We start from the raw sequence: 12,170 nt of genomic DNA, 5'->3' as shown, positions 1-12,170 counted from the left end.
AAGGGCCTTTGTGTAAATGAGAATCAGGCCCTGGTAATGTTTTTCCTGCTTAAGGACACTCAAATCCACCTGGCAAGAGACAGGGAATCTAGTTCTCCGCTGGCACACTGTTTACACAGTGTAACTCCACTGACTTCAACCGATTTACTTCTCAGTTACACTGGTGTACTAAAGAGGAGAATCAGGATCAGTAATTTTTATCTGGAAATTGCACTTAGTATAAATAAATAAACAAATAAATAAGTAATCCAGCAACATTATAACTTAGAAATAAAGCATACAAGAGACAGGAAATGCTAAAGTGAACCAATGTTCTAGAAAACAATCTAGAAACCTTCTCTGGGCCTGTGTCTTTTATTGATAAACATTTAACAATATGAAGAGTACTACATTAAAGTTGAACGCTATATTTAACAAGGGAAGCAGAAATAGAAAATGCTACGTGTGCAACTTTGTGGAGTTGCTAGACTGATCACCCCTCACACTTATTGTGTAAAATATAGCCAATTGCTTGACTATACTTATGGTTCAGTATTAAAAATGTTCAAGAGACTAAATAACCAAGCTTAGCCAATTTATTGTCTAAAGACAAAGCAATACAATACAGAAAAGAAAGTGTTACTGCACTACCAATCCATGTAGGACAGGGGTCGGCAAACTTTTTGGCCCAAGGGCCACATCGGGGTTGCAAAACTGTATGGAGGACCAGGTAGGGAAGGCTGTGCCTCCCGAAACAGCCTGGACCCTGCCCACATCCACCCATTCAGAATCCCCGACCCATCCACCCCCCCCCACTCCTTGTCCCCTGACCACCCCCTCCCCAGACCACCGCCCCAACCACCCCCTAGGACCCAACCCCCTACCCAACCCCCCACTCCCTGTCCCCGACTGCCCCCCCCCCGAACCTCCGCCCCATCCGCACTGCCTGGCAGGAGCGGCAGGCCAGAGCACTGGCGGCACGGCGCACTGAGGCTGCGGGGGGAGGGAGAACAGCGGGGGAGGGGCTGGGGGCTAGCCTCCCCGGCTGGGAGCTCAGGGGTTGGGCAGGACGGTCCTGCGGGCCGTAGTTTGCCCACCTCTGATCTAGGAAGTAGTTTTTTTTCACAGCATTCAGTTCCCCTTCTATACTCCAAATTAGCCCTAATTTATCATGTTTGTTTATGAGCTAAAATCACTCTGTAGGTCACCCAAGACTAATATTCACCAATCAGATTTCTACTTTGTTTTTCTTGTGTCCGGGGGTACCTTATCTTTTGTTGTTGATACTACATCCCAAATCTTAGGGGCTTTGAAGGCACTCCCTATCTGTACCAAGACATAGAACAAATATATCTTGCCTTTAACAGGTTTCGTATTTGCCATTGCCAAAGCTGACTTCAGCTTTGCAAAGTATTGTGGGGTACTTCGGCCAGGTCTACACTTACCGGGAATTGATGCTGCTGCAATTGATGCAGTGGGGGTAGATTTAGCAGGTCTAGTGAAGTCCCACTAAATCGACCACAGAGCACTCTCTGGTCAACTCCAGTACACCATCAGAACGAGAGGAGTAAGATAAGTCGACGGAAAGCGTCTCCCGTCAACGCAGCTCAGTGTAGACACCTAAGCCATGTCAACTCTAGCTACGTTATTCACGTAGCTGGAGTAGTGTAAACTTGGGTCGACTTACCCCAGCAGTGTAGACAAAGCCTTAGTGTAGGTGAACAGAACTGTGGGAAGAGCATAATACAAGACAATTAGCATAACTACCCAACATTCATATTTAATATATACAATGTTAATACCATGGACAAAATACCAATAATGTGGTGTGTGTGCGAGAGAGAGAGAGAGAGTGGGTGTGATTAGAACCTGTGTTGGCTAACACACTGCATTAGATTTTTTTCATATAATTTCAGATTATTTTGTTTGTTTGTTTAAAAGAAAAGAGAACAAGAGGAAGAGGGAAACTACAGCACTGATTATAGCTTTCTCAATGCACCCTTAACTGATGCACTCTAAGCTGAAGTAGGCATGCCATTAATTCAGGTGTCTTTCCTTGTGCATGTCCAAACTTCTAAACACTGTAGACAAGGGTGCTGAAAAAAAACAAGTGTTCTAACACATGTGCCCAAACCTAGATCTATTAATCAATGACCCAAACTTCCCCACCAACATCAAGGAATATGGATTTAGGGTTCTTCTTTGGGCCAATATCTACTAATAAAAAAGGGCAGTGTCCTCCAGTTATTTTTAAATATATCTATGGTATAGATATGAACTTTCAGTATTGCCAGCAACATAATTACTGTATACCAGTAACCCTTAAAAACTGACCAATTGCCTTAGATAACTAAATAACATTACTTCACTCTTCCCTATAGTAAGAATAGTGAATATTACAAATACTGAGGTAACTACAACTATTAAGTCAAGGTTTTAGTGGCTAGACTTTAAGAACAACCACTGTATGTGGCACTGTACAATAGACATGCTGTGGTAAATGAAGTGGGGAGGTGGTAGCTCCCTTTTATGGACACCTAGCCAGCCAGTTAGCTATAAAGTGCCTCTTGGTGGCTGTTCTATGCTTGCTTTACCTGCAAAGGGTTAAATAGTCTCCCTGGCTAGGTAAAGGAAAGGGAGTGGGCACCTGACCAAAAGAGCCAATGGGAGGGCTAGAACTTTTTAAAATTGGGAAAAAAATTTCCCTTTGTCTGGTGTGGTTGTTCTCCAGGAAAGAAGGGAACAGGGTGCAGTTATGCTGTAAAAAGCTTTAAAACCAGTTATGAAAAAGCATCAAATCATGCCTCAACCCTACTTATCTGAAACCCCAAATATGTAAGTAATCAGGGAATGTCTAGGAAGACACGATTAGGGTTATTTCTTTTATTTCTTATTGGCTTATGGACTCCTCTGTGCTAACCCCAGATGCTTTTGTTTTGCTTGTAATCTTTAAGCTGAACCTCAAGAGAACTGTCTCGATGCTTAATTTTTATAATTGTTTCTTTTAAGATCTACCAAAAAGCCTAAGTTCCAAATGTATTTCCTTTCTTTTTGGGTTTAATAACATTTACCTTTTTTAAGAACAGGATTGGATTTTTGTGTCCCTAAGAGGTTTGTGCATGTTGTTTAATTAGCTGATGGCAACAGCTGATTTCCTTTGTTTTTCTCTCAGCTCTTCCTGGGAAGGGGTGGGGCTTGAGGGTACCCCACAGGAAGGAATCCCCCAGTGTTCCTTCCTGGGTTCTCAAAAGGGGGAGGTTTTTTTGCACATGGGTGGTGGCAGCATCTACCCATCCAAGGTCAGAGAGAACCTGTAACCTTGGGAGTTTAATACCAGCCTGGAATAGCCAGTACACCTCTATCTCGATATAACGCTGTCCTCAGGAGCCAAAAAGTCTTACCGCATTATAGGTGAAACCACGTTACATTGAACTTGCTTTGATCCACCGGAGTGTGCAACCTCGCCCCCCTCCACCCCCGGAGCACTGCTTTACCATGTTATATCCGAATTCGTGTTATATCGGGTCGTGCTATATTGAGGTAGAGATGTATTAATTTTTAAAATCCTTGTGGGCCCCCACCTTCAGCACTTGAAGTGCCAGAATGGGGAATCAGCCTTGACACATGCATTTTTCCTTTTTTCTGAAATCAAGACCATTTCTTGTCTAGGAAACAATAACTGACAATAGAAATATGGCATGTTCACAATTAAATACCCCATACACCTTTTGTAAAGTAGACAGAGAATAAAATATACAAAAAATTACATTTACTGTTAAGAGTTATTTAAATCTCTGATACAAGTCACGATGGAGCCCAATCTCTATCATCTCCAAATTTGCCCCATTGTAATTAAGTATTGGAGGTTTCATCCCAAATGATCCATTTAATTGCTTTTGTAGGTTTTACCATCAGTGTTATTACAATCTAGTTTTGCTGAAGAGTTACTTCTTTTCTTTTCTTTTTTACATGGGTATGTGTACATGCAAGAAACAATTCAAGAATATTTGGTGCTCATTAACCAAGGTGACTTAGACCTGGGTGACTGATACTACAGCAAGTTTCAGGCAGGACTTTTAAAAGCTTCCCCTACATAGTTTTGCCAATCCACCTCAATCCTGAGCTAGGCCACCCTTCCTACTCCTGTTAAATGCCTTGAGTGAGCATTTACAGGTGCTCTCTTGAGTAAAGAATACTAAATTGTATCAAATGGTTTTGTGATGCAGACAAATATCCCACAAGGAATATTAGAAGCCTAAACTGGATGCAAAAACAAGTGAAAAAATATTGAACTAATTTACTGTACCAGCCAGTTTGTCCAATTGTAAAAGAAAGCATTACATGAATGTAAGCAGAGTTAGCATTATTTTTCTAAATTATTTTTCTTTAACTAAAATATTTTTGACTAACTCATTTCCCACCATATTTTTCAAATGGTTATTGGTAAACAAAAAGCCTGTTTCCTCCTGGAAAAAGAGTTAGCTCCAGTCTCATACTTTCCTCTCTTTAAAATTCATTGTGTGTCCATCAGAGGTATCCAGATCCAATATGTACTGTCATTTTCAGCTGTCAGCATCAAAGTGAAAACAACTGTACTGCATTTAAATACAGAACAGAGAGGAACTGGCACAAAGCAATGGGACAAGCTCTGTTCTGATCGCTTGAACTCTGTCAGTCAATAAAAAAATCCTGTCAGTGCTGTTTTATTTTTGTACATTTTCTAGCACACACCATCTTTTTACTATCTGCCATGATTCTGTTCCTTGTCTGCTGTAAAGATGGAGGGAAACAGCCTTCTGTGAGACCCATACCTTGGCACAGGCAGGTCACCTGGCAGGAGTTGGTGTGAAGTGCTCAATGTGGGGAGAAGAAAGTGAAGGAACTCCCTTAAGAAAGGAGGGGATATGGTCCAAAAATAAGGAAGGAAAAGCTTGGATTAGATAACAGGAAAAAAACAACCTTAAGTGTTGTAATAACTAGACATTGAAATTGAGTTCTAAGAGCAGTGGGCAAGGCACCCTGTCCTGAGGTATCAAAAATTCATTAAATAAGACGGAAATTATATAAAGAGTAAATCCTGCAAAATACAGCAGAATCAGACAGGATGACTTGAGTGGTCTTTTCTTACTTTCAAAACATCTATGATGCTCAAGTACTATGGAGATGGGAGCTGTATATGTATCTAGACAGACAGATGCCACAGCACACGTCAGATCAGAGAGCTGAGATCAATGAGCATATGTTAAGGTCAGAGAGGGCCTTGCAGCGCAGGTTGTGCAAGACCTTGGAATTAATAGTAAAGGCTTTCTATATATCAGAAGAAATACAGGTGTTTAGCTCCTGCTGGAAAAATACACTCTGTGGAGGAGAGAGAGCGAGCGAGCACATACAATATCCCTTTTCTGGTGGTATGCATCATCTTTGTGATTAGAGAATGACAACTCCAAGACTGTTCTCAGTCCTAAACTAATACAGTCTGCCAGCTCTCACATGCTCTTTGCTACTGGTATATGTCCTTATCTTCTTGGGGAATCAGCTACTTGCTGCCAATAAACCTTGATAAGAGAGCAGAAGCTTTGGCACAATGTTATGTATAAATGCTGGCAGCAGCTAGAGAACATCTAGTTGCCTGAAAAATAGTTTTAACTCCCTGGTATTTTTAACCCCTTGCTTTCCAGGCTCTGAGCAAGGCTGTGCCACCCATCCACAGCATTCCTCTTTTTTTTTTTTTAAATTGTAACACTTTTTACTTTTCATTGTTTGTGACATGCTATAAACAGGTTGAAAATAAAAACCCTTCCCAGTTCACTCTCTCCATTTTCAAACACTTCATTTTGCACTTTTAGTGCTGCAGCAGCAAAACTAGCTGCCTTTAGTTATATCTCTGTGTACCACAAGCTTGACATAAGGGATGATGCTAGCTCTCAGAATCCAGCATGACTCCACACTAACCCTTTCTACCTTGAAAGAAATCAGTTCTTGTTGCCTTTGCTGGGCAAAACAATAACAGAGCCTTTACTAGGCTCTCAGTAGTGGTACAGATCTTTATGACTTAAAGCCTGTTTCCTCATTGGTATTCATCCAGTCTCCCATGCAAATAGTTTTTCACAAATTAATATATCAATAAAAAGAACACTACTAACATCATTCATAGCCCCTCTGGTGAGAGACTGTCTCACTGGCGGGAGGGGAGGAGGAACTGAACGGGGCCACCAAGTCTACCCCATTGGAGAGAAGAAGTCACATGGTGTCTCATAGGAAGAAAGGAGCAGTGTGTGCATCAATGAGTCTGCATAAGAGAGATGAAATAAATGCTTCAGTAGAAACAGGTAATGAGTAAAAGCAGCTCCTGGGATTTGAGGGGGAAGAAGCTGTCAGTACAAGGAAGGTGCATCAGAGCTTGGTGGCATAAGCCAGTTCATGTGTAGCTTGTTATTTAACTGGTCTAGAAAGCAGTTAGTGGAGCTCTGCAGGCAGTGCACACTCTGTATTTTACTCTGATTGTGTTCAAAAGAGGTTTTTTTGTTTTTTAAACATCTCATTGAACTCTTGACCTAAAACAGGAGATGTAAACTGAGGAGACTATTCCCACTGACTTAAAATCAACATTTAGGTAGGTAACATTTAAAGTCGATGCATGTTAACAGAACTCCTTTAAATAGATGCTGCTTGCCTGTCTTATTTAGCTGCAGCTGAAATTAGATTTTTGAGCCGGTAACAAGAAGTATTGCTAGATTTATCTTCCTGAATGATAGCAGAGCCTATGCCTCCTCTTCCAGTTAGTATCATGCTGTATCCTATCATGAGACAGCAAGATTCATGTCTGGCTATGTTTGCTGCCTCCAGAAACACAACTCATACTTCACCTTCACAAGAGAATTTTCTTCACTATGAATCTGCAACAGCCATATAAGAAGGAGTCACATTAATTTAACTCTGCACAGTCCAGCCAGAGGCAAACAGCATATCAGCAGGGAGAAAGTGTCATTTACAACTGATTATTCAGAAGGGATTAAAGAATGAATAGATTCCTATGCAGCTTTCATTGAGGAATGAAAGTATCTCACGTTTTGAATATTGAGAAAATTAGATGAAATATTCTGTCAAAGGGAGAGAAGAAAACACCCCATTTCAAACAGCCGCAGAGCAGAAATGCTATTAGTCTGATCCTAAGATGGCAATCTAGTATGGTGTTATTCACAAACTGCCCGTGGCTTGAACTATTATCATCCATATTTTAAAACAGAGAAACTGAGGCTCAGAAACATTGAGGCCACTATTTGGAATTTGGATGCCTTAAGAGACTGATTTCTAGAAATGCTGAGCACTCCCAGCTCCAACTGAAGTCACCAGGGAGCCGTGGATGCTCAGCATCTCTGAAAATCAGATCAGTTATTTAAGTGCTTAAGTACATGTGTAAGTGTCGACTTATAAGCATCCAACTTTGAAAAATTTGGCATAAGTGATTTGCCTGGGAGAGTTTTCTGGTCTATTGGACTGGGCATGTACTGAGGCCTAAATTCTAATCCTGATCTGACACTGATCTACAGAAGTCACTCTCTCTGTGCCTCAGTTCTCCCATTGTAAATTAGGGACAATGATATTTACCTACAACAGTCACCATTAGAAAACACTGTGGTTTCTCAGATAGCACTGGCGCTGAATATTTTCTTTTTAATGGAGACCATTCTATCCTAAAAGGCACATTATTAGCATAAAAATGAAAAGCATCAAGGTCAGTCAGACAGAGAACTTGGAAATCCTGCACTCTGAGCAAAGCTGGCTCTACCATTTTTGCTGCCCCCCCCCCCCCCACACACACACAAAAAAAAGCCACCCGGACTGTGCCGCCTCAAGAATGGATGGAATGCCGCCCCTTAGCATGTGCCTGGAGCCGGCCCTGACTCTGAGCATTGTACTTAATCCTTTAAAACCAGGGGTTCTCAACCTTTTTCTTTCTGAGCCTCCCCTCCCAACATGCCATAAAAACTCCTCGGCCCACTTGTGACACAACAATTGTTTTTCTGCATTTAAAAGCAAGGGCCAGCATTGAGGGGTAGCAAGCATAGCAATTCCCTGGGCCCCCATGCCTCAAGGGATCCTGAAAGCTAAGTTGCTTAGGCTTTGGCTTCAGCCCCGCGTGGCAGGGCTTGGAGCCCTGGGCTTCAGCCCAGGTAGTGGGGCTTAGGCTTTCTGCCGTGGGCCCAAGCAAGTCTAATGCTGGCCCTGTATAGTGGACCCCCATGAAACAGCAGCCCCCTAGTGGGCCCCAGACCCCTGTTTGAGAACCACTGCTTTAAACCATGCTGCCTCAGGGGTATCCTTCTTTCACTCCTTCAAACAACCAGCTAATGAAACATTTATTGCACAACCTGCTTCAGTTTTACAAATGCAAAAAAAAAAAAAAAAAAAAAATCAGCAGATTTTATTAAAGAAAAACATCCAGTGCTTCTTAGTGCACAGATAAAAGAGCAGATCAGTCCACTCCATCTCTCTCTTCACAACATTATGAGTGGGGGAAAAGGTAAGAAATCAACTTTAGCTAGATTTTTTTGTTTTGTTTTCTTAACTGTTTCAGACAAAAGAAAATGATCAAAATATGGGACATCTCAATGATGTCATTTTGTGAGTAATTACCTTTTATGAAAGAAAATGGAAGTATAACAAGAGAAGTGTGAATATGACAATGTATATATACTATTCTTTCACAGGATAACTTGGTCCCAAGTAAGAGGCTTCAGAGTTCAGATCACAGATAATGGGAGGGGGAATGAGGAGAAGCTTCAGTGGAATTTAGGGGAGAGGTAGCAAGAGGGGGAAACAAAGAGGGCAGATAACGGACTAGAGCTCTGATTAGGAAGACTGACCATTTCCACATCTAAGTAATGGAAAATAGTCTTTCCCCCCATATCAAGTTTGTATAAAAGTGAATATGCTAAAATGCATTTCACCTGACTACCTCTGTCCAATTTGGAGGTTATTCTCACCCTACATGTAGCTCCGTATGTTTGCTACCTGTAGGAGTAAACAAAACAAAAACACAGCACACCAGTAGGCCAGGTTACTCACTAATAAATAGAGTCAAATGCTATCAATGTCACACATCCATGGTTCATTAGAAATCATGTGACAATAAAGGCATTGATAATACCAGATGTTCTTGCACACAAAAGGTAGGGTGATTGTAAGAGGTCAAGACATGGAGATTCAATGATCAGGGAAGGGAACTATAAGCAAGTGTGATGGTAAGCGTGTTTATATAGCAGTATAATGAAAATCATTTGATAAGAGGACAGATTAGAAGTGCTTTGACAATAGTTATCCTCAATATTTTCTGAACATATATGTGAAAAATGTGTAAAAACTATATATGGTGAATTTTGTCCCAGAAATGTTGCTTCTGTATGCTTAATGATAATGCACAGTTTGAAGGCTCTGTATAATTTTATTGAAATGTGAAAATACGAGTCCTTTTTTCCTTAAGAAATAATTCGGGTTGGTGACCTACCTTACAACAGCTCAGTATTGCATGTAGAACTTTCTTGCCATTTAAAAAAAAACGTAACATGCTGCACAACATTGCCTTAAAGATTGAAGCAGATTGTTCATGTTCACATTATAAATGATGGAGATAGTTTTGTTTGCTTCTGAAAGAGCAGGTACATCTGAGATGGACAGGAGGGGACTTTAATGAGGAGTTTATTGTATTTTAACACTAACCTAAAAGCTAAATTCTCCACAAGCATCTATTTAACAAGAACAAACAAGACAGCTTCATCCCTGTTGTGAACAAATTAAATTGGATTCTTATCCACCCCAGTTTTCTTCTGCTTTCTTAATTGCCAAACATAGGGTGCTTTATAAATGATTCAGTTCGAAATTCTATATCAAGTATATGCCAGATGATATCGTTTCCATTTCATCCTGTTTCCTGCAGGGCTTTCCTAGTACTGTATTCTCAGCACGCTAGCCAGCTACTATATCAGGATGCACTACTGTTACTGCAACTTGCTGGTTTGTTATTCAGATATCAAAAATATTGTAAATCCCACAAAAATACCCCAACTGTGAGAAAAAAATCCCTACATCCTGGATACAAAATGCTAATTAAATAGTTCATGAGATGAAAATCACAATGAAAGACAGATGATAACAAAACTGAATGTGACTTGTATATTTAGAAAAGTACATTCAAAAGGGAAAGCCTTTTGTTATCTTCAGAGTTCATTCTAAAACCTGTGTGTTGTCTGCATTTTCAGGAAAGTGTCTGCATGTTCTATTGAACTGACATTAGAAAATACCATTTATAAATTATCAAAAGTTACACATCTACAGCCAAATATCTACACCAACTATACGCTCCTAAACCATCAAGAAAATACGTTGTTACACAGACGGTATTAGTATTAACTCATGATGTAATATATCCTAATAAACTTCATACCATCCCTCGTTGGAAATGTCCATGAATGAAAAAAATAAAAAGGAACTAAGAAAGAAGACTGCATGCTGATAAATCATCACAGGACAGGTGATTAATCTGATTGTTTTTACTTAAATAAATTACAGGGTACTGATCTTTGTACTACCCAGTAATTAATGTCTTTCTTCTTCAAAATGTAATCATTTCTGGAGGCAAATATACAGAAGGCGGTAGAGGAGGTAAAGGGAAATTGTAGAGGTTTTTTCCCCAAAAAACTTTGAAACTGAGAGCTGGGTTATTTCTTGCTAAAATAGTGTCAATCTGTCCTGCAGTGACTCAAGAGCATGAGTACCAACCAGGATACAAACCCCAAACTGTCTCGGAGTTCTATACTGAGACTTCACCAACCAATCATCAAGTGTGAACTCCTCAGGCACTATAACAGCTTTTACATGGAATCACAGACAGTCCCTTTGGGTACTGCAATCTGTCTTACCACCTAGGTACGCTTACCTTTGTGATAGACAGATACTCTTTCACCAAGGATCACAGAAATATTCAGGTTACTCCCAGTCCCAAAGGATCAGTCATTTACCCCGGTCAACTGCAGCTTAGATCTCACACTAAAGACAATACTTGTAGCCAATCCTACATTAAACTATCTAAAGATTCGTTATACAGGAAAAGGAAATGAGAGTTATTTCCCTTAGCATAAGGTTAAAGCAGGTAAAAATGTATACACACAAATTAGTTCCAATCTTAAGTTTCAAAAAGTAATCAAAGCTTCTGTAATAAGCAAGCTCTATATGTCCTCTGGGCTAACAGAGGCTAAGCACTGGGATCTTTTGCTTAGGCCTAGTAGTTCTTCACTCACTCACTCACTCTCTCACACACACACACACTCTCTCTCTCTCTCTCTCTTTCTCTCTCTCTCTCTCCAAGCAACATAAAGATCCAGATCCTCCTTATTACAGGCTTTTATTTCCTTCTCTTCTTCTGCTTAGAGCTGCAAACTCATCTGATGGGAGGAATTCACCTGTAAGTCTCATCTTCATGTGGGGGGAGGTGGAGAAGAGTAATCAGCAAAGGCTTTGGTCCCTTTTAATGTTCCACTATAGTTTGTCGGGCATCGAGAGGCCTTCCTTGTCGGGCAGGACATAACCCCTTCTATTGGAGACCAGCATTTCACATTAGTTAATGTTTCTCTCCTGTCTGGTGATTTACAGTTACAAAGGCTCACAGTACAAATGCTCAAATATTACCTTTCAATATGGTACACGGAGGTTATGAGTGAGATTAATGCATGCAGCAACTCACAAGCATTCAATAAAGTCTAAACACTGAACATATGCTTATAATTTTAATACCTATTGTAACAATACTAACACAGAGGTGAGCCAGACTGGTTCCAGCTATATATCTGTCAATGTTCAGAGGAGACATGGGGATCTTGGCACGAGTTGGCATCTAGTCTGCCAGCATCACAACATTAATACAAAACATCTTGATTCACACAAAGCACTTTAAGGTAACAGAGTGAAGGTAAGAGCCCATGAAAACAAGAACATCCTGTGTTAATGGTGCTGATGGCTATAACTCACCCCTTTACCCTAAAAACTGCAGCTCACATGGTACTCAATATCATCCAATGCCTTGCCTTAATAGAGGGCTACTTCACAGCACTGCTCAAAAAGCAGTTTGAACACTATTTATTTGAAAGTCCTACCACTCATCTAATGAAAATTTAACAATTTTAGATGGAAAAAAT

General features: G+C 40.5%; 1 protein-coding gene across 1 annotated transcript in view; it reads right to left on the bottom strand.

Annotated features, from left to right (window-relative positions):
* The window catches only part of SV2C (synaptic vesicle glycoprotein 2C), a 190,788-nt gene that overhangs the window by 155,014 nt on the left and 23,604 nt on the right, over nt 1-12,170 (bottom strand). The window contains exon 2 of the mRNA XM_054031263.1: nt 1,667-1,706. The gene's annotated coding sequence lies outside the window, so the exon portion shown is untranslated. The remainder of the gene's footprint in view (nt 1-1,666; nt 1,707-12,170) is intronic.

Source organism: Malaclemys terrapin, chromosome 6 (assembly GCF_027887155.1).
Source record: "Malaclemys terrapin pileata isolate rMalTer1 chromosome 6, rMalTer1.hap1, whole genome shotgun sequence".
NCBI classification, from domain to species: Eukaryota; Metazoa; Chordata; order Testudines; family Emydidae; genus Malaclemys; species Malaclemys terrapin.
The sequence above is the reverse complement of the archived record's forward strand: the minus strand, read 5'-3'. Positions and strand labels throughout refer to the sequence as shown.